Source organism: Protopterus annectens, chromosome 9.part0 (assembly GCF_019279795.1).
Source record: "Protopterus annectens isolate FY-2018-M chromosome 9.part0, PAN1.0, whole genome shotgun sequence".
Taxonomy (NCBI): domain Eukaryota; kingdom Metazoa; phylum Chordata; order Ceratodontiformes; family Protopteridae; genus Protopterus; species Protopterus annectens.
The window spans coordinates 411,854,681-411,882,078 of NC_056743.1; the positions used below are offsets into that span (position 1 = coordinate 411,854,681).

The 27,398-nt window shown below is 43.3% G+C and overlaps 1 protein-coding gene across 2 annotated transcripts in view; it reads left to right on the forward strand.

Annotated features, from left to right (window-relative positions):
- Positions 1 to 27,398, forward strand: part of SLC39A14 (solute carrier family 39 member 14) — a 1,521,355-nt gene that overhangs the window by 1,460,644 nt on the left and 33,313 nt on the right. The gene's annotated exons all lie outside the window — the stretch shown is intronic.

Consider the following 27,398-nt stretch of genomic DNA (forward strand, 5'->3'; position numbering starts at 1 on the left):
GACCTGACAGTACCCCTGGCTGTGTTCTGCATGAACTACAGAGTGAACTGGCATCTCACCTGTGTGCCCTGTTCAGTCACAGCCTCACCTCAGGCTTTGTCCCTACCGAATGGCACACTGCACCAGTCATCCCTGTCCACATAGGAGGAGTGACTACAGACCCTGGGAACTATCGCTCCATTAGCCTGACAAGTCTGATATGCAAAGCTATGGAACTCATCATCATGGACCTAATAAACAAGGATATAGGGAATCTCCAAACTCTGGATCCCACACAGTTTGGTTTTATGAAGGGTAGATCATGCCTGCTCAACTTGGTCTACTTCTTTGAGCTAGTCACTAGAGCTGTGGATGAAGGCAAGGTGGTTCATGCAGCCTACCTTGATCTGGCCAAGGCCTTTGATAACATTCCCCACTCAGGAATCATAGAAAAACTCTCTAAGCTAGGCATCAACATGGGTTGCAAACTGGTTCACAGATAGAACCCGCAGTGTGAAAGTAGCTGACTCCAAGTCAGACTGCAACCGGTCACAAGTGGGGTCCCATAGGGATCGGTCCTGGATCCTCTCCTGTTTGGTATCTACTTCTCAGAAGTCCAGGCCAACATGAAGGGACTCTGGCTGACAAAGTTCGCAGACGATTGCAAGTTGGGAGCCATTATTAACTCCCCAAGTGATGTTGACATCCTACAGAAAGGCCTTACTGATACCAACGACTAGTGTCAGAACCATGACCTTAAACTCAATGGCAAGAAATGTGTTATCATCCCCTTTGGAGAAAACCCAGTTCCCATGAATTACCACATCAATGGTAGTCCACTGAACACAGAAGGCGTTATAAGAGATCTGGGAACACAGGTTGACAGCAACCTCTCTTTTGACCACCACATTGCCACTGTGGTCAGAAAGTCCTTTTATGTGGCACATGTCATCATTACATCCAGGAAGAAAGAGGTCATTGTCTCCTTCTATTCTTCCCTCATTAGGCCAGTCATTGAGTACAATGTCCCATTTGGCATGTACCTTACTAGACATCTGCAGCAACTGGAGAGGCCGCAAAATTATCTCACAAAGAGGATCTTAGGCCTTAAACACTTGTCCTCTATGGACAGACTCAAAAAAACTCCAACTATTCTGTCTCATATCACCTTAGAGCCGATCTCTGCTTGACTTACAAAGCCATGTCTGACCCAGCTCTGTTAGAAATACTGCATCTAAAGAAATCCTAATCCCTCTGCACCACACACTCCAGAGACCTCTACCTCATTACCACAATCAGCAGAACATGCTGGAGGGACAAGTTCATAACCCAGGGACTGCCCATGCTGTGGAATAGATTTCTCATAATGTCAAACAGAGCACCTTACTGGCCCTCTTCAAGAGAAATCTTAATGAGTGGATGGGAAATAGAAAATTCATCCCGGGGATCACTCCAGTGGCTCTGCTCGACAGAGGCACTGGGAACTAAGGTCAGGTGGCATGATGCCAGGGTAATCCTGTGGGCTAGGCTTGTAAAGGCTCCAGGGCGATTATCCTAGTACACACCTATGAACCTAAGTAGGTGCTGGTCTAATGTACAAAAGATATAAGTAGAAATTAGGAGGGTAAGAGAACTGGAATGAGGGTTTGCAGACAGTGGACAAGGACAAATGGAAAATGAGAGGGCAGATTAGGAGTGCAGTAGAGGAGGCAAGGAAAAGGTAAGGCATAGTGATAATACTGAATTTCATGATAAACTGTAGGTTCATAGGAGATTACTAGGCTAATGGCATAACGACCCTTACAAGCCTAGTCAATATAACCCGATTTTACCCAACATATGTCCACTAGGAGCAAGAGGATAGCATGGATTTGTGCCTGTGCCTTGAGTATCATACAGATTGCTGCTGCCCATAAGGGAGATAGGCAGTACCCCAGGTGTGAAATTGCAATTCCCCATTGATCCAAATTGCATTTGAAGAGGGCCAGGGAAGGGCTCTGCTTAATGTGAATAGAAAGCCTGTTCCAAAGAAGAGGCAATCTCTGAGACAAATCTGCCTCTCCAGCATGTTTTGTTTGAGTCACTAAGTTTAGATCTTTAGATTGGGTGACTCTTATGCTGTTTGACTTGTGGATGTGCAGCAGCTCCATCAGGGCTGGATTTGTGAGTACCTTGTAGGTCAGGCATAGGTCACACCTTGACATTTGGTAGGAGACAGAGTAAAGGGATAGGTTTTTTAGTCTGTCCACATAGTTCATGTTTACACACCATATTTTCTTTGTGAGGAACATCTGAGGTCACTCCAACTGCTGTAAGTGCCTAGTCAAGTACATGCCAAACAGTGTACAGTACTCAATTACTGGTCTAATGAGGGCTGAGTACAGCGGGACTATAATATCCTTGGATCTGGATGCCATACCTTTACTTATAAGGTGTGCCACATAAAAGCAGTTCCTCAACACTGTGAACACATGGCAGTCAAAGTTCAGGCTACTGTCTGTCTGTGTGTTTATTTATTTTATTTTACATTTGTTGACCGGGCTAGTCTAACTGGATATATGCCCATTTTCAGTAGAGGCCCTGGGAGATGAGCTCCGAGGAAACGAACAAAATCACACATACAAAAATGAATGTATACAATGAACATTGCAGGTGCAGTACAGAGAATAATCAGAGGTCATTCGTTCATAATACAGTGCAAAATATACAGATACAATTAGTACAATACAAAATGTAGTTGCAATACATCATAAAGAAAAAGATGGCAGCTGAATTATACAATATATTGGTATACAAGTAAGTCAAGGCTAGTGTGGAAGGTGTGTACCTAGATCTCTCACTTCTGAGTCTACTCTAAGGGGTGTGCTATTGATGTTGTAATTTGCAGGGGTGTTTGACTTCCCCAAGGGTATGTTAATGCATTTTTCCACATTTAGTTTTAGGCCATGGTTCTGGCATCAGTCATTTGTCTGACCTAGATCCTCTATCTACCTCATTGGGGGATTCAGTGATTGCCCCCAGCTTGCAGTCATCGGCAAACTTTGTCATCCAGTAGCCTTCCACACTAGCCTTGACTTCAGAGAAGTATATTCCAAACAGGAGTGGTCCCAATATTGAGCCTTGTGACACACCACTAGTGACTGGCCTCTTGCTGGATCTGGATTCAGTCGCTTTAACCACGTGCCCAGTCAGTGAGCCAGCTGACTATCCATCTGGTAACATAGGGATTTATACCCAGTTTTGTAAGTTTATTTAAAATACCTGAGTGGGGAATTGTCTAAAATGCCTTAGCCAGGTTGAGGTAGGCAGTATGTACTGTTTTACCCTCATCTATGGCCTTAGTGACTTTCTCAAAGAAATTCACCAGCTTCAGTAGGCATGACCTACCCTTGGCAAAGCTGAAGTGGGTCAGGTCCAGGGTTTGGAGGTCTCCTGTGTCTTTGTTTATCAGGTCCATGATTATTCTTTCCATGGCCTTGCATATAAGACTAGTCAAACTTACGGGTCTGTAATTTCCCACGTCAGTAGATGGTCCCTCTTTATGCCGAGGGGTGACTATTGGCATCTTCCACTCTATTGGGATAAAGCCAGTCAGGAGGCTGTAGTTAAATGGAGATCCTAATGGACCTGATAAGTCCTGATTTAAGCCCTTTAAGAAGCAACCTGGTATATTGTCAGGCCCCATTCAAGGCATATATTTTAACTTTAGAGAGAGCAATGGCAACTGTTATTTGGTGATATTAGCAGTGGAGTGGTGGAGGGTATTTCTTGGGGAAGAATCGAGGGTGATCATGAAGTGAAATCTGAGCTGAATTTGTCGACCAGCAGATTTGCTTTATCTTCCAGCTGAGTACAGGAGATGCCATCTACAACTAATTGCACACATTGCTGGGTGATGCCCTTAAGATTCCAACAGCATCATCAACAATAGCACTGTGAGCCGAAGCACTACAGAATTTACTGGAATAAATCTTGGATACCTGGCCTGGTAGTCTATGTGACGTCCTTATGATGATATAACTGAAAAGGGCCTTATGGTTATCCTTAGCTTTGGAGGCTATTTTAGTCTGCTTTCAGAGACTTGACTAGTTCCCAGATTCACTTGTTTAGACTAATGAAGGACTTATTGCTGTTTGCCCACATTCCCTATTACTTCTTGACAGGATTTTCTTTCTTTTGTAGTACCAGCGGTCCACAAAGCTGGCTTGTTTTTGCAGTTTGACCTGGTTTATTTCAGTCTTTTACTGCCGTTACTATGCAGTTGTTTATATGGTCATAAAGGGCTTTTGTGTATGCCTCTGCATTGGTTTCTGTGTTTTCTGGATTTGGAGGAGCAACTAGGTATACTGTCCCGTAATAGGCAGTAATTTACCTAACAGAAGTTTTTAAAGTTTTTGGGATTAGGTGGGGAACTAGTTTTACCTTTATTTCAAGAGAAACCACTTTGCAATGCAATCTTACCAGTGAGGACACCACACTAGAGGGTGTGCAATATTCTCCCATATTTTTTATTGCCAGATCTAGGATATTTGTTCCCCTAGTGGGAATGCATACTAGCTGCTCCAGGGCATTTGAATTTACTAAGTCAAGAAGTCTTTGGCTCTTTATGTTGGTAGTCAAATATGCCTACCAATTAATGAAGGGGTAGTTAAAATCACCCATGAGTGTGGTATTGGGCTGGATGGTGAGAGACTCTAGTAACTTCAGGTATGATGTATGGGTTTCCTGGTTCATAGGGGGGGCCTGTAGCTAGCAAGAAAATGGATTTTTCCCATGGTTAATTGGACAGCGAGTAGCTCAAGCATGACATTGTTTGACCAGCCTTGAGGTGTGCTTTTCCGTTATGTAGATGGATACACCTCTACCTTTTGCTCTTTTATGTTCAGTGGGTGGTCAGAATGTGTGAAAGGCATTATAGGTATGCACTGCCTGAGTGCGTTTTGTGAATTTCGAACCATGTTTCAGTAGCTGTACAGAAGTCCCCATTCTCCAGGATGAGGAGAGCTTCCAGGGAGTGCGTTTTCATGTTGAGGCTCCTAGCCTCGAGCAGTATTACCTTTAGCTTGTCATGAGTAGCTTTTGTTATGTTGGAAGGTTTGTCTATTTGACAGTGCCTAAAAAGGCACTGTAGGGGTGGATAATCTTTTTGCCAGTATCCAAAACCCTAGAGAAGACAGGAGAAGACCATCCCTGGCAAAGCAGCAGGGACAGTCAGCCATGTCCTCCCAGGCTGACAAGTATTGGACCCCTGTGGAATGACACCAGTAGCTAAGCCAATTGTTAAAGTCAATCATTTTCCGCTAGTAGTATGGCATCATCCTTGGAGACATTAGAATTCTGCTCAGTGCTCTTCTCATACCTGACTGTGACACACATTCTGAGAGTTCAATCATATGTCTCTTCATATAGTCCAAGGAGGTATGTCTTGGGTCATTCACACCCACATGACCTATGACTGAGTCATACTGATACTTGGGGGTAAGTGACTTGAGTGCTTACATGATCTGGCAAATCCTGGCCCCTGACAGACAACTAACTGTAACCTTACCCATGTTAAGTTGTCTATCTCGCCTTCATTCTTGCTGGATGGGTTCGGAGCCGATCCTTGGCTCCGACTCGTCCACTCTAAAAGCTCGAGAGCTAGTTCCACCGGCTCGAGGCTCCCCTATGTCCCACAATGCTAGGCGGTAACTCCTCAGATCTCGTTTGCCGCTATAGCGATCGAGGTGCTTTTTCAACCAGCTCGTCAGGTTAGTGATTAAAGCTAAATTTAATTCTACTTAGACCCCCCTTTTCAGTCAGTTTTTTCACCTTTCTAATATATTAGGTAGTTTCCTTCCATTTTCTCCCCTCTTTTTATAATTTGACTAAACTCACTAGAGTTCTTCCCTTGGGCCCTAGGCCCAGTCCCTCCCTTCCCAGTAGTTGGAGTGTCTGTGTTTGGTAGGGATTTAGTTTTATAAACTGCTAATTTAGTTTAACTTTAATTTATTTTAAACTTTCCATAAGAGTAATCGGTGTGTGTGTGTGACTGTGTGGTTACTTTTCTTTAGACATGTCTAAAGAATCAAAGGTCTCAAGCTTTAAGAAGTGTGACTCGTGCTGTCAGAAGATGTCTCTGACAGACGGTCACACTTCTTGTGTATACTGCCTGGGACCTTTGCACCTGCAGGACTCTTGTGCTGTTTGCCATAGCTTCAGCCCTAGAGTCCTGCAGGAGCGTAAAAATAAGCTCATCCTACAGGGCTTATTAAAGCCTGAGGGTCCTCCGACTCTATCTTCGGGGAAACCCTCGAAGCCTTCCAGATCTTTGGCTCCAGTCTCTGAGTCGTCGTCTGGGGCTCCGAAGGCTGTTCTAACATCATCTCCGGCCGGAGCCGATGATTCTCGGACTCATGTCCCTATTATTTCCTCGGCTCAGGCCGGAGCCGAGGAAGACATTGCTGAGTCTGCTCCGATAAAATTGTTGGATCCGACCTCCAGGAAAAGGTCCCAATCTCCATCTATCGGCTCCGTTCATTCGGCACCAGCATCACCATTGCTGTCTGAACGGAGCCATAGATCTCACTCCTCTAGGTCGTCAAGACTATCAGACCATGACCTTCAGAGAGTAGTGAGTCGACTTCTTAAGTCCGAGGCACTAGCCCAGATGCTTCAAAGTCCGACTCAACAGTTGAGGACTATTCCCATTACTCAGAATGTTCCTCCTCTGACTCCTTTGAGTTCGGAGCCGGGGGGGCTCGGACCCGAGACTGTGGTGGCGTCGGAACCGATACCGTTGTCTTCGGTGCCATCGTCTGCTCCGATATCTTCCTTGGAAGAATCTCGGCGCCGGACTTCCCTCGTCGGCTCCGAGGGGGCGAGTGGCATCGGACCCTTGTCCGACCCCGCTCTCCCTCTCGGGGCTTCGGCGCTGGTGAGTTCGGCTCCGACATCGGCCTCGGAGCCATCACTGTCAGTGCCGAGGGAGGTTTTCAGCTTCTCGGACCGGAGACCTCTGGCTCTGCCTGACAGGGGTGCCTTCGAGGTCATGAGGAGCGTGTTAGAGCCTGGTTTAACTCCACAGTCAGCTCCATCCGCCCCTCTCTCCACGGTGCCTCCGGTGATTTCTGCTCACTCTCTCATCCCGGACTGTAGAGAGCCAGCTCCTCAAGTATCCCCAGTGGGAATCTCCTCCTCTTCCGAGGCTTCTCCTGACCCGGCAGGAGAGCCCCCGAGAAAGAGGCAGTGCAAGAAGAAGCACATTGACTCCCCTGAGTCAGTCATATCTGACACTGATTTAGAGGATTCTGAAGGTTCCCCTCGTTCCCCCTCTGAAGATGTCTCCTTTGCAGACATCCTCGAAATCTTAAAACAGAGGGGGAATTGGCCAGCCCTCAACCCTTCAGAGGATGAATCGGTGTATCTTGAGGCGTTCGGCTCTCGCCCTTCCACCTCCTGGGTGTCCCCTCCCTTTGACCCCCTTATGCAAGTGGTGGCAAAGAAGGCCTGGGCGGCTCCTGATTCAGTGGAACCCACCCCCAGGAGACCATCAAAATTTATCACTGCCCCCAAGGACAAGGAATTTTTATCCAAAGGCGTCTCTGTTGATGCTATGGTGGTGGCTGCGGCCACCAAAAAGGAGTTAGCTGATCCTTCGGTGCCTGTTCATCCTCCTAACAAGGAGTCTAGGTCGATGGACAGGTACGGGAAGTGGATGTTCTCGTCAGCGACCTTTACTATGTGCTCGCTGAATTACCTGTGTCATTTCACTCGTCTTCAGAGGGATTTGCTCAAGGAAGCGAGCGAATTGTTAAAGGACCCAACAGCTGCGGGTTTTCAGGATAGGATGAACTCTCAGCTGGCAACCCTTAACTCTATAACTAACTCCTCTATGCGCCTCCTTTCATATGCGGCGGATGGAGCAAGTAGAGCGGCAGGTACAGGTGTAGCCTTGCGTGGGCACGCCTGGATGCGGCTATGTAACTTTGTGGACCCTTTCAAGGCGTCCTTCACTAATTCCCCCTTTGATGGATCATCCCTCTTTGGTCCTCAAGTGAAGGAAACCCTGACTAGGTGCGAGACTGATGGCAAAACTCTCTCTGCCATCGGAGTCCATTTTTCCACTCCTACTAGGCCTTACCCCAAAGGCCAGAAGGGGGGAAAGATGTGGTTCCGCAAACAATCTCAGGGAGATTTGCCTGACGCACAGAGTCGATTCCCCTCTAGAGGCAGAGGGGGGAACAATAATGGTAGACGCCGTCCTAGAGGCAGAGGGGGCCCGCAGAATCAGGGCAGTCGAGAATCCTTTTCCGACAAGCCCTTTCAGCATCCCTGAGGTGTTGCCCGACTGTCCACCTTCGGAGGCAGTCGGGGGAAGATTATCGCTGTACCCAGAAGCCTGGTTATCCCTAACTCAAGACAAGTGGGTACAGTCTATCATTTCCGAAGGCTACAGAATCCCATTTCTTTTCATTCCGAAGCAATCCAAAAAATCCCTTCCAGACGTTCCACCCAGTCAAAGGGAGCAAGCAGCATTAGAAATTTCAAAGCTGCTCATAAAAAGAGCCATTCAACCAGTTCCAGCAGACCAAACAGGATCCGGAATCTACCCCAAATTCTTTTTGGTTCCAAAGAAAACAGGGGACTGGAGACCCATTTTGGATCTCAGCAACTTGAACAAGTTTGTCAAGAAAACAAAGTTCCGGATGGTCACGCTGCAGTCCATTCTACCCCTTTTGGGGCGGGACAACTGGATGTGCTCGATAGATCTCCAGGATGCGTACTATCACATCAGAATGAGTCGACACTCCAGGAGATTCCTCCTCTTCAGGCTGGGAACCAGTCATTTCCAATTCAGAGCCCTGCCCTTTGGTCTCACTACAGCCCCCCGAGTGTTTACCAAATGCATGGCAGTGGTCGCCTCTCATCTGAGACGACAAGGATTCCAGGTGTTTCCTTATTTAGATGACTGGCTCCTTACAGCCCCCACCAAGCATCTTTTGCTTCTTGCCAGAGACTACACCTTTCACACATGTCAGACACTAGGCATTTCAGTAAATTACGAAAAGTCTGTCTTCTCGCCTTGTCATGTTATTACCTTTGTAGGTGCAAATCTAGACACAGTCAACATGTCAGCCAGACTCACAGAGCAGAGAATAGCAGACATACACAGACAGGTCTCTCTTGTCTTGCAGAGCAACAAAGTCAAAGCCAGATTGATCCTGAAGGTCTTAGGGATTATGGCGAAGGCCATCCCTCTTCTACCATTAGCTCACTTCCATATGAGAATTTTACAATGGATGCTCTTCACACAATGGTCTTTCCAACGACTTCCAGTGTCCCATCCTATTCGGATAACTCAATCGTGCAAGAATCATCTCTTGGTGGATCACATCTCCCCAGCTCCACCTAGGGAGACCTTTCGTCCCTTCCCCTCCGGTTGCTACAGTGACAACGGACGCCTCCCTGATCGGGTGGGGGGGCATTACCAGGGCAGGACGGTCCAAGGCATGTGGCAACCTTTCGAGTGCCACTTGCACATAAATGTCCTAGAGATGAGAGCAGTGCTTCTAGCGTTGCAAGCCTTACAAGACTCTCTTCCCATGGGAACTATAGCAATTCAGACAGACAATATGTCTGTAGTGTGATACATCAACAAACAAGGCGGAACCAGATCTTACCCCCTATGTCGAGAGGCACTCAGACTGTGGCAATGGGCGATTTCTTCTCAGCGGTTTCTGTTAGCAATGCACATTCCCGGGAAGTCCAATGTGATTGCAGACAAATTGAGCAGAGCTATTCTCATGCCTCACGAGTGGTCTCTGAACAATTCAGTGTTGGAGAAAGTTTTTCGAAAGTGGGGCCGGCCTTGCTGCGACCTTTTCGCTACTCCCCAAAACAGCAAGTGCGACGATTTCTTCACCTTCTTTCCCCAACCAGGCCACCCCAGCAGAGACGCTCTAGTACACGATTGGCCCCGGGGACTTCTGTATGCTTTTCTTCCCTTCCCACTGATATCTCAGCTAATACAGAAAGCCATCGCTCAGAAAGCCTCCATGATCCTTATTGCCCCTTACTGGCCTCGACAGGTTTGGTTCCCGTTTCTCCACCGTTATCTGCTGGAGCAACCTTGGCATCTGGACCCAGTTCCAGACCTCTTGACCCATCAGTCGGGTCAGTTGCACCACTCCCTCCCTTCTCTGAACCTCACAGCGTGGTTCCTCCAATTCCAACTCTAGCCAGGCTTCCTCTGATATCTCGCTTAGTTAGAGATATTTTGATAGCCTCTCATAAATCTTCCACTCGGAAGATTTATCATAGCAAGTGGAAACGTTTTTCCTATTGGGCGCAGTCAAAGAATATAGATCCTTTCACTGCTTCCTTTCAATCAGTTCTAGATTTTCTAGCCGAACTTTTCCACTCAGGTTCGTCCCCATCTACCATCAAAGTTCAGTTGGCAGCAATATCGAACTTTCATGTTGGAGTCTCAGAGTCCTCCATTATGTCTCACAAACTCTGTAAAGCCTTTTTAAAGGGAGTTTTTCTCCTCAAACCACCTATCAGGGATCCTTCTCCTCAATGGGATCTCAACTTGGCTCTGGCGTCCTTAATCCCCCCCCACCCCCTTTGAACCTGCGGCTTCATGTTCAATAAAGTTACTATCTTGGAAAACACTCTTTTTAGTAGCTATCACTTCAGCTAGAAGAGTCTCTGAACTCCATGCTCTGTGTAGTCGACCCCCTTATCTTGTGTTTCATAAGGATAGGGTGTCCTTACATACTAACCCGTCTTTTTTGCCCAAGGTAGCTTCACTGGCAAATTTAAATCAAACCATTGAACTTCCTGTGTTCTTCCCTAATTATTCCAATAGGTCAGAACAAAAGTTACACTGTTTAGATGTTCATCGCCAACTTAGGTACTATTTAGACAGGACCAAACAATTCAGGAAATCTGATCAACTGTTTGTTTCTTATGCAGAAGGTAGAATGGGCCTTCCAATTTCTAAAGTATCTCTTTCTAGATGGCTTACTTCATTGATTACCCTTGTGTATGAGATCAGACATCAACAATTGCCATCCAAACCCAGGGCTCATTCAACTAGAGCTTTAGCCACTTCTATAGCTTTCCCCAAGATAGGCTGCCTATTGATTCGATTTGTTCTGCAGCTACTTGGGCTTCTCCCCATACCTTCATTTCTCATTATAAGTTGGACTTGGCCTCTAGAGACTGAGCCAACTTTGGTTCCACTGTACTCAAGAGTCTGTTCCGATAGGCCACCCGGGATAAGGTGCTAGGGACGCGGTTCCATCCAGCAAGAATGAAGGCGAGATAAACAACTTAACATTTAGAAGTTATGTACCTACCATAACGTTCCATGTTAGTTGTCTTCTTCTCGCCTTCTTTCTTGCGTCCCACCCTCCTTCCTCCTAGCCTGGACAGACCTAGAGGAGTTTTCTTTTGTTCCTTTTATGGAATTTCCTAGCTGGGCTTAGCTTTCAAATGAGATCTGAGGAGTTACCGCCTAGCATTGTGGGACATAGGGGAGCCTCGAGCCGGTGGAACTAGCTCTCGAGCTTTTAGAGTGGCCGAGTCGGAGCCGAGGATCGGCTCCGAACCCATCCAGCAAGAAAGAAGGCGAGAAGAAGACAACTAACATGGAACGTTATGGTAGGTACATAACTTCTAATTATCCAGCCTGGTAAGAGGGACATCATTGTGTCTCACAATGGAGTCTGCTATGACCAGAATATTGGGTCATGGAGTATTTAGCTTTATGGGCTTGGTAGTTGAGGCACAGTGAGATGTGGCTTTGTGTTGTGATGGAAATTGTCTTGTTTGTGTACATGCAGAGCTTCTGAGAACTGTGCTTAAGAGGCCTTTGAGGTTTGAGTAAGTTACATGTGAGCACCTCCACATATGTAGGTCTGTGTGTGTGGTCCTTTGGTGGTGCAGTGAGTGATGTGTGTGAGTCACTGACAACCTGTTTGTTGCTTTTTGTGTTTGTATGTGAGAGTCTAGCCTCCAGTGTCAATGTGTAACTACATCTCTCACATACTGTATTTGTCTGTTTGAGAATTAAGTGGTTGTCAGTGTACATAAGGCAATTATTACATTGCCTCAGGATACCCATGCATACCAAGCTGGATGCAGAGATAGCAGGAAAGTGCCCATCCATGGTTGCGGGTCCTAATGTGTACTTGAAAGGATAAGTGTGGAGGTATTTGTAACTGGATGAGGAAGAGTGCCTACATGATGTAATCTGTAGCGAACCTAACCAGCGATGCTGCCCAGTGCCAAATCAGATACTCTCTGAGCAGCAATGGTGCTGGGTGCTATAATAAGGTAGACAAAATAACCTTGGTAATACGCTATATAGACGAACTGCAGAAAAACAGCAACTTAGCACACCAAAAGTTTAATGTAGTAAAGCTTTCGGGAATACACCCTTCATCAGTACATATTAAGCAATTAATTTACAAAACTTTAAATAGAGGACTCAATTAATCACATGACGCAGCCAGCCTAATTACTTAAAAAGATATACTACAGCAATACATTTCAATACAATAAGCACTTCTAAAAACTAGATGTTAATTTAAACTACATTGTACACGTATTCTAATTTCAATACACTATTTAAAATAATCCCATTCTATCTAATTATAACTATGGTTTATACTAAAAAAATTTTCAAAGCCTCTCTCTTTGTTTTTTAATTATTGTATTGAAATGTATTGCTGTAGTATATCTTTTTAAGTAATTAGGCTGGCTGTATCATGTGATTAATTGATTCCTCTATTTAAAGTTTTGTAAATTAATTGCTTAATATGTACTGATGAAGGGTGTATTCCCGAAAGCTTTACTACATTAAACTTTTGGTGTGCTAAGTTGCTGTTTTTCTGCTATAATAAGGTAATTAGCACAGTAAACTTTCACAGTACAATGAAAATATGCAGTCTTTCCAGATGTTTGCATTTGTACAGGACACTGACACAGCAAGCAGCTCTGTGCAAATATACCGAGTTTATACCAGCACTGAGAATACAGAAAACTGATGACTGAGCCCTCTGGCCAATAAAATGACTACACTTAGAGCCTTTTTGTGTGATCCCCAAAGCAGACAGACCAGGTAAACACTTACTGTAACTAGAAGAATAATCCCAGTCTCCCTAATATAAAAGTGTAGTAAAAGAGTGTCCGGAGTGAAATCCTACCACAAACAAACTTAAAGATGCATAGGTTCATAGGTAGGTACTAGGCTATCGGCCCTAGGTCCTATACAAGCCTGGCCAAAAAGGTACCCTGGCTTTCGTCACCCAAGAAAATTATTTTCCTGTGCCCCTGTCGAGCAGAGCCACAGAGGTGATCCCCAGGGTGAATTTCCTATTTCCCATCCAATCATCAAGATTTTTCTTGAAGAGTGCTAATGAGGACCTTTGTTTGATACAGATAGATAGTTTGTTCCAGAGTATGGGAAATCTCTGAGACAGGAATCTATCCCTCCAGTAAGTTCTGTTTATTGTGGTGACAAGGTTTAGGTCCCTAGAGCGTGTAGCTTGGAGGGATTGGGATTTCTTTAAGTGAAGCATGTCCAACAGCTCTGGATTTGACATAGCTTTGTATGTTAGGCAGAGATCACCTCTGAGTAGGCGATATGCGACAGAGTAAAGCTGGAGTTTTTTGAGACGGTCTGTGTAGGGCATCTGTTTGAGGCCCGGTAATCCTCTTTGTGAGGTATTTCTGCGGCCTTTCCAGTTGTTGTAGATGTCTTGGGAGGTACATACCAAAAGGGGCGTTGTACTCTGTAATAGGTCTAATGAGTGACTAGTAGAGGGGAACAATGACCTTTTTTTTCTTGGATGAGAAACCTTTTGTGATGAAGTGTGCCACATAGAAGGATTTCCTGACTACTGTGGCGATGTGATTATCAAAGGAGAGACTACTGTCCACCTGTGTCCCAAGGTCTCTTGTCACACTTTCGGTGTTAAGTAGACTACCACCTATGTGGTAGCTCATGGGTACAGAATTTTTACCAAAGGGGATGACAGTGCACTTTTTGACATTGAGCTTGAGGCCATGGCTTTGACACCAGGCATCTGTCTCAGTGAGGCCGTTTTGTAGGATGTCTACATTGTTAGGAGTTTAAATTATGGCTTCTAATTTGCAGTCATCTGTGAACTTCATTAGCCAAAGACCTTCTGTGTTAGCCTGCACTTCAGAAAAGTAGATACCAAACAGGAGAGGACCCAGGACTGAACGCTCTGGTACTCCACTTGTCACTGGTCTGAAGTCAGATTTGGAGTCTGCTACTTTCAGAGTGTGGGTTCTGTCAGTGAGCCAGTTGGCAACCCATCTTGTGACATAGGGATTTATACCTAGTTTAGTGGGTTTATTTATAATTCCAGAGTGGAGGATGGTGTCAAAAGCCTTGACGAGATCTAGATAGGCTGTGTGAATGACCTTACCCTCATCTACGACTTTGGTGACTGCTTCAAAGAAGTCAATCCAGTTTAGGAGACATGATATGCCTTTTACAAACCCGAACTGGGTGGGGTCCAGAGTTTGGAGATTACCAATGTATTTGTTTACAAATTTCATGATGATACGTTCCATGGCTTTGCAGATCAGACTCATCAGTCTGATGGGTTGGTAGTTCCATGGTCCGTGGTGGCTCCCCCTTTGTGGAGTGGGAATAACCTTCGCTGTGCGCCATTCAGTGGGCAGAAAGCCTGAGGTGAGGCTATGAATGAACATGGTGCTTGGGTGGGGTGCCAGTTCATTCTGTAGTTCATGTAGAACACAGCCTGGGATGTTGTCAGGTCCCATGGATGCTGTGTTCTTGGCTTTGGAGAGTGTGGTTTTTACCTGTGCAGCCGTGATTACAGGAACTTTGCATTCTTCTGGTATAGAGATGGGCCCTTTGGGGGGGGGGGGGATATAAAGTTAGCACTGAACCTATCTGCCAGGATGTTGGCAATATCAGTTGATTCTGTATATTTAGTGCCATTGTGCTGTAACTCAGAGCAGATCTGAGTGTTGCCATTGAGATTCTTGGCATAGCTATAGAATGTTTTATGGTTGTCTTTAGAATCGGTGGCGATTTTGTTTTCTTAACTAGCTTTGGAGGATTTTATGAGGGATCTCAGCTTCTTACTGTGGCTGACCAGGGAGTTCTTCCAGTTATGGGATTTTACTCTTTTTTGCAACAGTTTCTTTCTTCTGTCGTACAGTTTGTTTATGGCAGGGGACCACCAGATTGGCTTCCTTTTTTTGGAGGATAGCATCCTGGTTCTGTTAGGGATAGCACGATCCATGCACTCATGTAAGTGCTTATAAAGTGCATTTGTGTAGGATTCAGCAGTCATACTTCTATTGTCCGTCTGCATGGGTGTCATGAAGTTTGCCACTTCTGTCTTAAAAAGCATGAAGTTGGCTTTGGAGAATTTTTTACGGTGGTTTCCCAAATGGGGGGTGGGGGCGGGATGTGGATATCTAGGCTGATTAGCTTGTGGTCGGATCTGACCAACAAGGAATTGACCTCTGGTGTGGAACACCGGTCGCCCATGTTGGTAATGACCAGGTCTAGGATATTGCTGCCCCTTGTGGGGGTGTGGATAAGTTGATCCAAGGCGTTGGAATTTATGAATTCCATTAAACATTGAGCAAAAGAGTTGCTACATGAGTAGTTTTCCCAGTTATTAGGGTGTTAGGTTGTACCCTAATATTTTCCAGTGTATCAAGAAATGAGGAGTGGGAATCCTAGGGCATGGTGGGGGATCTATAGCAAGTTCCAATTTGGATTGTGCTCATGCCCAGAGTTAGTTGCACTTGGATAATCTCGGATGCATTATGCTGAGCAACTAGCCTGGAGGTGTGGATATCCTTAATGAATATGGACACGCCTCCACCTTTAGTGTTTCGGTCCAGGTTAGGTGGCCGAAAGGTGTGGTATGAATTATAGCCTGGTAATGCAGGGGTACTTTCTGGAGCCTTGAACCAGGTCTCTGCACAGATGTCATTGTTCTCCATTTTAAGGAGTGCCTCGAGTGAATGCATTTTGAGGTTTAGACTTCTAGTATTGAGTAGCATTACCCTCAGATTTTGCTTGCTTGTACCTGTTACAGTGGTGAATTTGTCATTTGAACCTTGCCTAAAAAAGGCACTATAGGGGTGGCAAGAGCCTTAGCCAATATCCGGAATGCCAAGGGCGACAGGTGCAGCCCATCTCTGGCAAAGCATCGTGGTCTGTCAATCATGTCATCCCAGGCAGACAGATACTGAATCCCCTTAGAATGACACCAGAAGCTTAGCCAATTGTTGAAGTCAATCATTTTGTCCTTGTACTGTGGTATCATTCTGGGTGATGGCAGGATGCTACTTAGGGCTAGGGTCATACCTGCCTGGGCGACAAGATCAGAGAGCTCCTCCATGTCTCTTTTCATGTAGTCCAGGGAGGTACATCTTAGGTCATTCACACCAACATGGACAATGACAGAGTCCTAATTGTACTTGTTGTGGAGTGACCTGAGTGCGTGCGCTGTGTGGCAGATCTTGGCACCCAACAGGTAGATGACAGTAACTTTCTCTTTGTTTAGCCTGGTGAGTGGAACATCAGTGTGCCTGACTATTGAGTCAACTATGACTAGAATGTTGGGTACGTTGTTATGCCTTATGGGCTGCGGTTGAGTGGCACACTGAGTTTTGTGGGCTATGTGTCATTTGGGTTGTGTTGGGGGTGGAGGTTGCATGCGTTTCTGCTTTGGAGGTCTCTGTTGCTTGAGCAGATTTTTATTGAGAGCCTCCGCGAATATAGGTGTGTGTTGCTATGTGTGTGTTTTGGTGGTGTAGGTTTTGAAGGACTATGTGATGAGTGTGGTGTGGTGCAAGTGTTTACCTTCTCCTCTTGACTGTCTAGTCCAGTCTTGGGTGAAGAGAGCTTTGCTTCCAGTTGCAGATACAGCAATGTACTTTAAGCAGCTTATAAAAGTGTTATTATTTAGTAAGTACTTTGCTTTGTAGAAATAAACCAAGAGCCACTCAGCTGTACAGAATTTGTAAAGGCACTAAAAACAATATTACCCGATTAATAAGCCATCCAGCCAACAAAAAATCACATGCAGTAATCTGTAGTGTGTTTCCCCAACCTGTACAAACCAAGCTACCACCCACTGCTACTAGACTGAAAATCCACTGACCTCTTGATGCAAAAACCTAGAAAAGTGCTTGCTAGAGTGTAAAAGTACACAACTTTATCCATCTTGATAGCTAGATGGATGAATTCAGAGTGAGTGAATCAGTAGAACAGACAATGATAGGTAAAATGCACTTTTTTCAAAATAAGCAAAAGGAAAGGCAAATAAATAATTCAAGATATAAACAGCAGTGTAGAAAGGAGGAGCTTATAAAATTCAGTTTACAGTAAGGGTGGCAGCTTAAAATCTCAAAGTTTAAAAAGCAGATCATGGAATGGGAGGGTGTGTGGGAACAAATAACTAGAGTGAAAGGTAATCGAATGGGAAGAGGCCAAGAATTTATTTGGAGTTCAGGTTAGAGAATGCCTTCCTTATCAAGGATTGATATCAGTGTATAGGCAAGGAGAAAGAAATGGAGAGGTCCTAAATGAAAGACCCACACTGGTAGAGTTTTTAGTAGAATCTAGAACAGAAGTTGCCATTAAAAAAGCAATAATTAGTAGAGCATGTAAAATATTGCATGATAACTATAAGAATCAATCGGAGGAGATTCGAAAGGATTGGGAAGAGAGATTGGATAAGTAATTCGCAAAGAATAGGAGGATAAATGTATGTTTTCCAAGTATGAAACTAAATCTAGAAGATTTAGGATTTTTGCTTGGAAATGTTTACATATATATATATATATATATATATATATATATATATATATATATATTTTTTTTTTTTAACCCCAAGTAGACTCCAGACAATTTTTCCTCAGGTAGACAGCAAATGTTGGAGGTGTGGTGGGAAAGAAAGAGGTACTTGGGAACATATTTTCTGGGAGTGTGGTGAGTTAGCAGATTTTGATTCCTTGTGGGATGCACTTTCAGAGATACTGGGTCGGTGGATTGGTGTGACAAGGGAGATGATTTTTCTGAGCTATAATACAGAATCGGAATTGCCTAGACATGGCAAGGCCTTGCTGTGTCTAATTATGGTGGCTTCCAAAAAAAGCAGTTACTAGAAAATGGAAATCGAAATCTAATCCAACTATATTAGAAGTAGTGAATGTAGTAACAGAGATAAAACAACTGGAATTGAAATTTTTAGGAAAAGGTGGGAGCAAACTACATAGGAAAAAAAATAGGAATTGTGGGAACAATACATACAGGGGATGAATGAGGTTTAAATGAAGGCAGGACTTAAATGAGTTGTGTAATGTCTGAATATGATTTGTTAGATTATAACTGATATATAATGTCTGCAGCTTGGGAGTGCGTCATTCAGTAATGGTTTGTAATGTAAAATGTTTGCAACTAGGATTGTGTCGGTGTGGTTTGTTTTCATTTATACAAGTGTATCATTGCTTATGTCATAAGTGATGGTTTAGTAAAGATGTTTTTTTGTTTAAAAAAGGGGGGTGGGGAAAAATAGCTAGCAGGGAGTCATGAACAGTGCTTGTAGTTTTTGAAGGCTTTGAGTCCTATCACAAAAGACAAAGACCCAGAAATTCGCTGTGTATTTAAATGTCACTCGAAACAAATTAACCAATGAAAAAAATGTGAAATTTGCAGCTTAAATAATTTGTCTATCTGCCACGTAGAACAAAAAACACCAGGCTGTACCAGGCCAAGCAGATTTCTTAAGACAGAAAACAAAATGAGGCAGGTAAAACAGAAATCAGCTCTGTCAATTCAAGCAACTTACAAACTATAGGCCTTATATTCCTCATCCATCAGGGAGTCGCTAACAGTGCTCGTAGTTTTTTGCAGTGTTTGAGTCTTATCAATTAAATAAATTGCAAGGAAAAGTAACTGAGTTTATGAAGAGGTTATTAAACAAAGGAAGAATGTCACTTGGGCAACAGGTGTAATACTGGGCATCTGTATTTGGGATAGCCTTCTTCTCACTTTGGGTGTTTTTTCTGAAGTTCCCACATTTCTTCTGTGTGTACCCTCCACCTGCAAATCATGTGATGTCAGACTTCATACTAGATCTTGCCTAGCTACTTGTCCTGACATTTCATTTTTGCCATTCTCACAATTCAGATTTCAGTCCTGTTATTCATCAGGGAAATATTCCTATGTTTGATACCTGAAACATTTAAGCTATTGAAAAGTTTGATGGCTAAATCATGAGACAAGACCCATTTCTGCATTGTCTATTGTTTGGGAGATGAATCCAATGTAAATGTACTTGAACTGCCATCAGTTCATGTCAGTCACACGGAGGCACAGGAAGGAGAAACTCCTGGATTGCATTGCTGCTCCAAAAAATTTCAGTGGTTGAGAAGGTCCAGTTTGGAGAACAGCAGGAGATTCCTTTGCACAGCCCAGGGCCTGTCTCCAAGCAGTATAAAGAATTGAAGGTAGTGGTATATAGGTAGACCTTGGTCGTACTTTTCTGGAAGCAAGTCTAGCCATGAGATGGCTTAGAAGACCCTGGGTATAACATCAGTGTATGTTCTAGCAAAAGATTGAGTTCACACTTGTCTTCTGTTTGAATCTATGAGGAACCTGTAAAGGTGTACTTTCTGATGGTTACATTGGTAGTGTGTGTCCTTGCATATCAGCACATTGCCTATATGAATGGTTAGAGCACGTCTCTGGGTGCCCTGCTCCCAGATAGAAGTCAGTCAAGACTCTGCTAGAGCTGGCTGGTAGTACTTGGGAGAATGCTTCTCCTCAACCTGATCTGAGTGAGGATAGTCTTCCAACTTCTGCCATCACAGGGGTCACTGATCAGCCTGTAGACATTGGTCTTTTAATATGTAGTGAAACCTGGCCTAACCAGTACAAGAGTGCAACCTTTGAAACCTTTTCCAATGCCCCACCAGATATGATGTAAAACTTCTCAAGCCCCAGTGCCCCCCCCCAAACAAGCATGTCTCTGAGCATGTGTCATTTCACCTGTTATTCAGTGGGTCATTCATTACATGCTTGACCCAAAATTCACAAAGTATGCACAAACATACTCAGCCTGGAATTGAGGTAGGGGTGGTGTGCACTAAGATTATAAATTTGCAGAAAATCTTAACTATGAGTCTAATGAAAATGACAAGCCCTCTACACCCCCCCCCAACAGTTTATTAGCTAATGACCTCTCTGTAGAAAACTTCATTGTGATATAATTCACTCTGGATTGGCCCACGGCTCCCAGATCCTTTAATCAGAAGCATGCTAATAAGTATCCGGAGAAGGAGGAGACGCAGGTTTGGATCATTACCACCACAGCACTTGACAATGACAATGTCATTTATGTAGCATAGCAGCACCACAGTAGTGTTCCCTCGATTCCCAAGAAGACTGCTACCCTCCCTACACCTTGGCTTGAGGATTGAGATGGTAACCAGGTGTCCTAGGCTGACTCTTGTCTGATACATTTGCAATGATAGTGGATACAAAGACCACAACATCTTCCTACTCTACCACATAACAAGGTGTGTAAAGTTTTGTACTTGGTAGGTAAGAGGATATTCTGCTGTGCTGTTTTAGGACTTAGATCTGTCAGCTGTCTGTGTCACATCTCCAGAATCCAGACCTCCCTCATGTAGCAGCTTCTGGAAAACCTTTTTCAGCCCCTGCTGAGTCTGAACTCAGGTAGGAGCTAAGACTCCAGCTACTGCTGCCATAGTGGGTTACCATATGGCTCGCAGTTTTCCACCAAGTTTCGAGGTGTCACTTCATTTCACAAAGTATAGTTTCTATTGTCTGTCTGATCTCCGGTGATTTGTCTTGGTCCAGCCTTCCATCTGAAGTTGCACCCAGCCACAACCCTTTGTTTTGCAGTAGTTAGCCCACATGGCATTTTGATACATCTTTGATGGGCTGAGTCTGATCATGCTACCTGGATCAATCAACCCAACCACTGTGTCATTTCTGGCAAACACTACTCCAACCTTGGCTCTTAGTATGGGTCTCACTCTTCCTATCAAGACAGGCTTGTGTTATTCATTAAATACATTTTTGTGGGATCAGGTTTTTTGGATTGTGTTTGCCTGGTCTGTTTTATTAGGTAGACTTGCCAAGGGGTTAACTATACGTGGGACACAACTCCAGACAGTGTAACTGTGTAAAAATTACAGGAGCATGTAAACCTTTCCACCATGTCAAAAATCACAGTTGGGGGGGGGGGGTATTCTCTCAGATTTCTGTGGCTATGATTTAAGCAGCTATACTTTGGTGGATCATGTCCAACCTGTGCAGTGCAGCCTGCCTCATAAGCAATAGGGCTTGTAACACATTACATTATCAATCAGCTACTCGGGTCTTTGATCAGAATATTGTGACCACATCTGACATGAAACTTCATTACTGTCTTTCCTGGAGAAAGCAGTGATTCTGGGTGGCTGTCTTCAGTTTCAGTACTTTGGCTGTGTGGGTTTCATGAGGCTTGTTTTGCATTTGCCTCCTAACCGCTCTGAACTCTGGACTAACCTGGCTAATTCTGTGATGCTTGAATTTTCTTAGATATTGTTTTTTTTTTTTCACATTTTGTGCTGCTAAGGCTCAGTCTCCTTCCTCTTCCTCGCCACTCTTACATCGATCCTTAAGAAACCTCTTTTATGTTCACATAGTGCTGATCTTTCACTGTTTCTCTGCCCTTCCCTTTAATAACAGGGTTATTGAGAATGTGGCAGACCCAGCACCTTAAACCCTTTTAATGACTCCAAGACCTGCTTAATCTTTGGGAGTGAAGTTTCTGGAGTTCTGAATTAGTGTGGTCTTTTTGTTGAAGTTGATAGAGATTTTTCTTTAGGTGTTTGCAGAAGTTGTCTTTGGTGTTAATTATTCTTCAACACATTTTCTGCTGCATGGTTTTGCAGGGCTTGAGTTTGGCTTGATTGTTATTCATCATGAATGCTTCATTTATGAGATGCCATTATAGTAAAGGGGTGTGGGTTTGTTTGTTTCTTTGTTGGTTGACCAAGTGAGTGGTCTAATGCTAGACATTTTTCAACCAGTATCTGGGCCACAAGGCAAAGCCATTACAAGAGACAATGTGATTTCTGTACTAGTGATATCAGTTTTACCAGTTTCTCTCAAGAGTCTTTCTGTGAACATCTATTAATTGTCTGAAAATTAATCAGATCAAGATGGGGGGGGGTCTACTTTGATTCACCGAGAACACATTTCACTGAATTATAATTCACCTGCAAAAAATCACCACTCAAATCAATGAAAACTCATTTCACTGAATTACATTTCACCGAATGTAAGTACTGTTGGGCAAATAAAACGTGTATGCCCTTCTCCCCACTGTACTGCGATCCTGGAGTTAGTATATATAGTTGGGGGGAGTGGGGGGCATACTATGCTCCACCCCCCAAGTGTATGTACTAACTCCAGGATCACACTACAGTGGGGAAAAGGGAATATACATTTTATTTGCCCAACAGTACTTGCATTCAGTGAAATGAGTTTTCAGTGATTTGAACTTTCAGCGATTTGGTGTGAGTATTTTGAAATTCAGTGAAATTAGTTTTCTTCAATCAAAGTAGACCGAGATGGAGACATTATTGATGCATGTGACAGTAATGATTTTTTAACCTCCTTTCTATTGCCACAATTGTTATTATTTTATGGAGAAACTGAGTGAAGTTTGTGCCAAGGATGTGTTATCTAGCAATTGTCTGAAGGAGTAAGTAGCAGCAGTTGATAAATCTTATTTCAGGAGTATGACGTGGCCGAAGCACGTTATTCTCTCAGAGTCTCGTACATGATCACTCATGCCCGTTTATCTATGCCCTGGAATACCACAGTGATTTCCACCTTGAGAGCTGCCTTAAGATGTTTCAGAATTCCTTAAATAGACTACCAGTGGATTCTTCCACTGCAGTCATATATCTCAATTTTGTATCCGATCCCAAGGTTAGTGTGTGAGCTGTGACTGTTAATATACCTTGCCCTACATGATAGCAATACAACCTGCCAAAAGGAGCTCTTAACACCCTTCATGGTGCTGCTAATGGAATGCTACTGATTCCTAAGATGCACTTAAGAATATGCTATATATGTTTTCTTACAAGGCTCTGCTGTTGCAGAACTGGCTACCTTAGCAAGTCCAAGAGTACACTTCAGTTCCAATTTTATAAGAAATAAATCTAAAGACCCACTTGTTTGAAGTTTTGTAAACCTGTTAACCTCAAAAATTGTAATGGTAATAATTTCTCTGGGTCATTTTAATGTATTCATTAAGATGCACTTAAGAATATGCTATATATGTTTTCTTACAAGGCTCTGCTGTTGCAGAACTGGCTACCTTAGCAGGTCCAAGAGTACACTTCAGTTCCAATTTTATAAGAAATAAATCTAAAGACCCACTTGTTTGAAGTTTTGTAAACCTGTTAACCTCAAAAATGGTAATGGTAATAATTTCTCTGGGTTATTTTAATGTATTCATTTTGTAGATATTATTTGTAATTTAACTTGTTTATGCGTATAGCTAGTTTTAACTTGAATGAATAAATCTGGTCAGTTGTGTCATGCAGCTATGCTCAGTGCTGTTAAAATACACTTCTTACATAGTAGCAAAGTGTTGTCTTCCACATGTAAAATTATTCAGTAGGGTTTAGTTTGGAGATGTAGAAGAATCTTCAGTTAGATATGAAATTGTTTTAACTGACATACCCTTTTTAATCTCCAATTGCACTCAGTTTTTTTTTGCACTGTAGAAGTACTGAAATTACACCTGCTACATTTAAAGAAAAAATCCCTGTATGCACTTAACTATTTCAGAACAACCTGCATCATTCCTGCCCTGGAAACCAAAGAGTAGCTTTACCTGCTGTCAGTAACTTACACTGCAACCTAATCAGTGCAGTAGAGCTGTGCAGTGCTTCACTGTGTTCCTTCCTCAGGGATCTCTCTGTCTCTCTGTGTCTCTCTCTCTCCTCTCAAACTGCTGTCCTGGTGAAATGTATGTAAAAATCAGTTTGAGAGGATTGACCTAGGGGGATATGTGTCATGTGATCTCACTCTTCCAGGTCCGTAGTAAAGTTTTTTTTATATGAATGGTCCTCTTGTCTTTTTATTGTGTAGTTATTATTTCATGTTTCTTTCCTCAGTAAACTTGGCCGTTACAGTCAGGTGTCTCCAGTCACTCAAAAATTAAAAATCATTGTCTCTGCATCTCTTTCCTTCTTTCAGCTTACTATGCTGGTATTTAGTTCCAACCTACCCCAAGTGACCCAGTTCAGCACCCTGGTTTCTATTCCATTACAAGCACTTCCTTTTGCTAGACTGTCGTAATGGTGAAGGTATAAGCTTTTGTTTGTGGTAATAAGGTTGGTTTTAATGCTGCCTGGTATAAATATTTAATTCTACTAGAGTTGCTGCTGTGCAAGTCAGAGTGGCTGAATCTTTTTTGTGTTTTTGGTGCCTCTGTTAATGTGTGGTCATGTTTAAAGGATGTTCAGTACCCCACTAAGGATACACAGTACACCACTAAAAGCATTTATCCATGAAACAGGCTGTTTCAGTTGTAGAAGAGCTGTTTGAAGAATTTAAGAGTTTCTGAAAAACACATAGCCGACATTGCTAGTGCAAAGCTAAAACAAGGTACCTTTCCTCCATGAGCAGTGTGCCAGCATCCTTCACATGTTCCATTTGGTCCAATAACCGTTTCAGCTGTCCTGACTAGGCAGGGATACTGGTGAGTATTCATACCTAGAAGACAGGAGGAGTTTTTTTTCCATCCCCATCACTTGTGAAACCATCTTAGAGGATCAGTAGGTGTTCATTATTTAGCAGTTGCATTCTCTGGAAATAGTAATTGCCCTTTTTTGAATTATCCAGTAAAGGGTGAACTTCAGAAAAAAGTCATAGAGCTGATGTCACCTAAAAGATAGCAAGTTTTTGTATTTTGCCCTTTTGTTTTTCAGAATGAACTGCCTTTCTTGGGTATGGAAGGGTAAGATGTTGACTTGGGCACCCCTTCCTCTTTTGTTTCAGTTATTGGGTTTGTTTATTTGAACACCATCATGGCTGCTGTTTAGAATATCAAGTAGTGCTGAAATGCAGGACAGTTTTTTCGGTTTGTTTTGTGTTCAGAGAACTCCCAGTAACAGGTAGTCCTATTGGAATTTCAGCACCCTTAGAAGCGTGATCCATAGCATCTTTTTTAATGACACAGCTCAGGAGCACTGTATGATCAAGTGAATTGCTCAGGGTCAGGCTGAGGGAATCAAACCCAGGAACAAAGGAGTCAGCTGACTAACCGCTCATAACCTTACTTCTTTGTGCTTCCTGACAGACAGTTTTTTAAGCAATGTTTTCCTATTATGCCTACATTAGAGTCTGCTAACTTCATGGAGCCTAAGTTTTGTGCTGCAGGAATTGACCTCCTTTCAGCACTATTTTTGGTGGTGGTTACTTTAGCCGGAGTGATATGAGGTTCATACTTTTGTACACTGATTTTCCACACCTAATGTTCTATAGAGAAAGGGTAATGCAAAGCATTACCGCTTCCTGTATACTGAAGGTAACTACCATGACTGATTAAAGTCAGGCAGTCAACTTGCTGGTCTGCTTTTTTTCAGAATTATTTCAACAAAGAGGGATACCTTTTGCATTAGCTAGAAATTTACATGCAGTTAACATTATATTTCCATAGAGCTAATCAGTTCAGAAAGTGTATCAGCTCTTTGTCTCACTTGCATAAAACAAGCTGGGAAAAAAGCATCTAAACTGACTCTGGAAAGGTGACTTGCTGACTCCAGCAAATTGTATAAAAAGCATGGCAAGGAGCTTCCTCTGCCTTCAAATGTTCATTCTGTTGGAGTTGGAGTCTGGACTACCTGTAGTCCATCCTTACATGTACATTAATAGATAATATTTCTTAGCCACAATTTGGACTTCTCTGCATTCTTTCACAAGACACCAAAAGCTGGATTTCGTATCCAGGGAGTGGTCTTCCTGTGGGCTACCATTTTGCATAGGATTTTTTTCTTAAATACCTAGCTGGGTTATCCATGGGTCTCTACCCTAGCGATAAAAAGAGGATGGACTGGATCGTCTTGGATATGAATGTCAGATATTTACCACAATAGTACATCAGTATGATCTGAGTCTATCCCATTTAACCAAGCGCACCCACCTTCCCCAGCTGAAGTGAAGTCTGGTGGAAGGTTTTATATGTATGTGGAATATTGGCTAGACCATAACTGTGCTCTGGTGCTGTGTACTTAGACATCTGGAGTCTAGTAGCTCAGAGCATTATAGGAAAATAGGAGGATATAGAACCTGGGAAAATGTTTGGTGCTGAGCTGACCTGAGCCTATGTTTTAGGCGTTGAAGAGGATGAACTCTGCTCATTCATGTCTACCATTATAGAAAGTACATAACTTCCCTTGATAGTGTATCCTTACTCACTTCCACTCAAGTGAGAAGTTAATGCATTTTTTTAAGAATAAAAGGCCTACATTTATCTCTTGGGATGGTGAGAAACCTGAAGTAGATTCACAGGTCTCTAAGGAGTAAGCAATCGCACCTTGACTAATTTGGTACAGATGACAAAACCCATGCCAAAGTAACATTTTTTTTTACTCTCTCTAGTACTGTATTGATGGAGAGCAATAAACCTTCCGTGGTGAGTACATCCATTTGCAAGTTCACTGAATTTTCTTACAGATCCTTCTTCATCGGTTAACTAATCTGTAATATAGATTTGATGACTGCTGCAACTGGAGAAATGCAAGTTTAGACAGGCTGCAGAACATCAATATTTAGAAACACCTAAACATCCTTATTGAGGCAGAGCAAAATATTTCTTGGACATGCACTCTTGTCAGTAAAGAGGTAACAATGTCTTTTGGCTTTTCCCGGTTATGGAGTCTCCACAGCAGATCACTGGTCCGCAGATTTATTGACAGTGGAGTTTTACGGTGTTGAGTTGCCAGCCCGGCACCCAACCTTCACAGAAGGCATACACAGACTCACACCTACCTACATGTCTTTAAAGCTCACTCAACCGCAGGGAGGACATGCAGACTTTGCACAGAAGGCACTCCAGCCTAGAATTGAACCGAAGAACCTTTTGCTGTGAGGCGACAGTGCTAACCACTGCACCACCACAGCAACCAACCTTGTCAGTACATAGATATTTAAGTTAAATATAATACATGTACCTGTAACTTCAACATGCATACATATTTATTGTGCACTTACATAGTTGCTAACACAGCCAAGCAAACACTGATACACAGAAACAAAATGCTGAATAAGGACATTTAATACTTTTGTTTTGCACTGTGGTTAAATG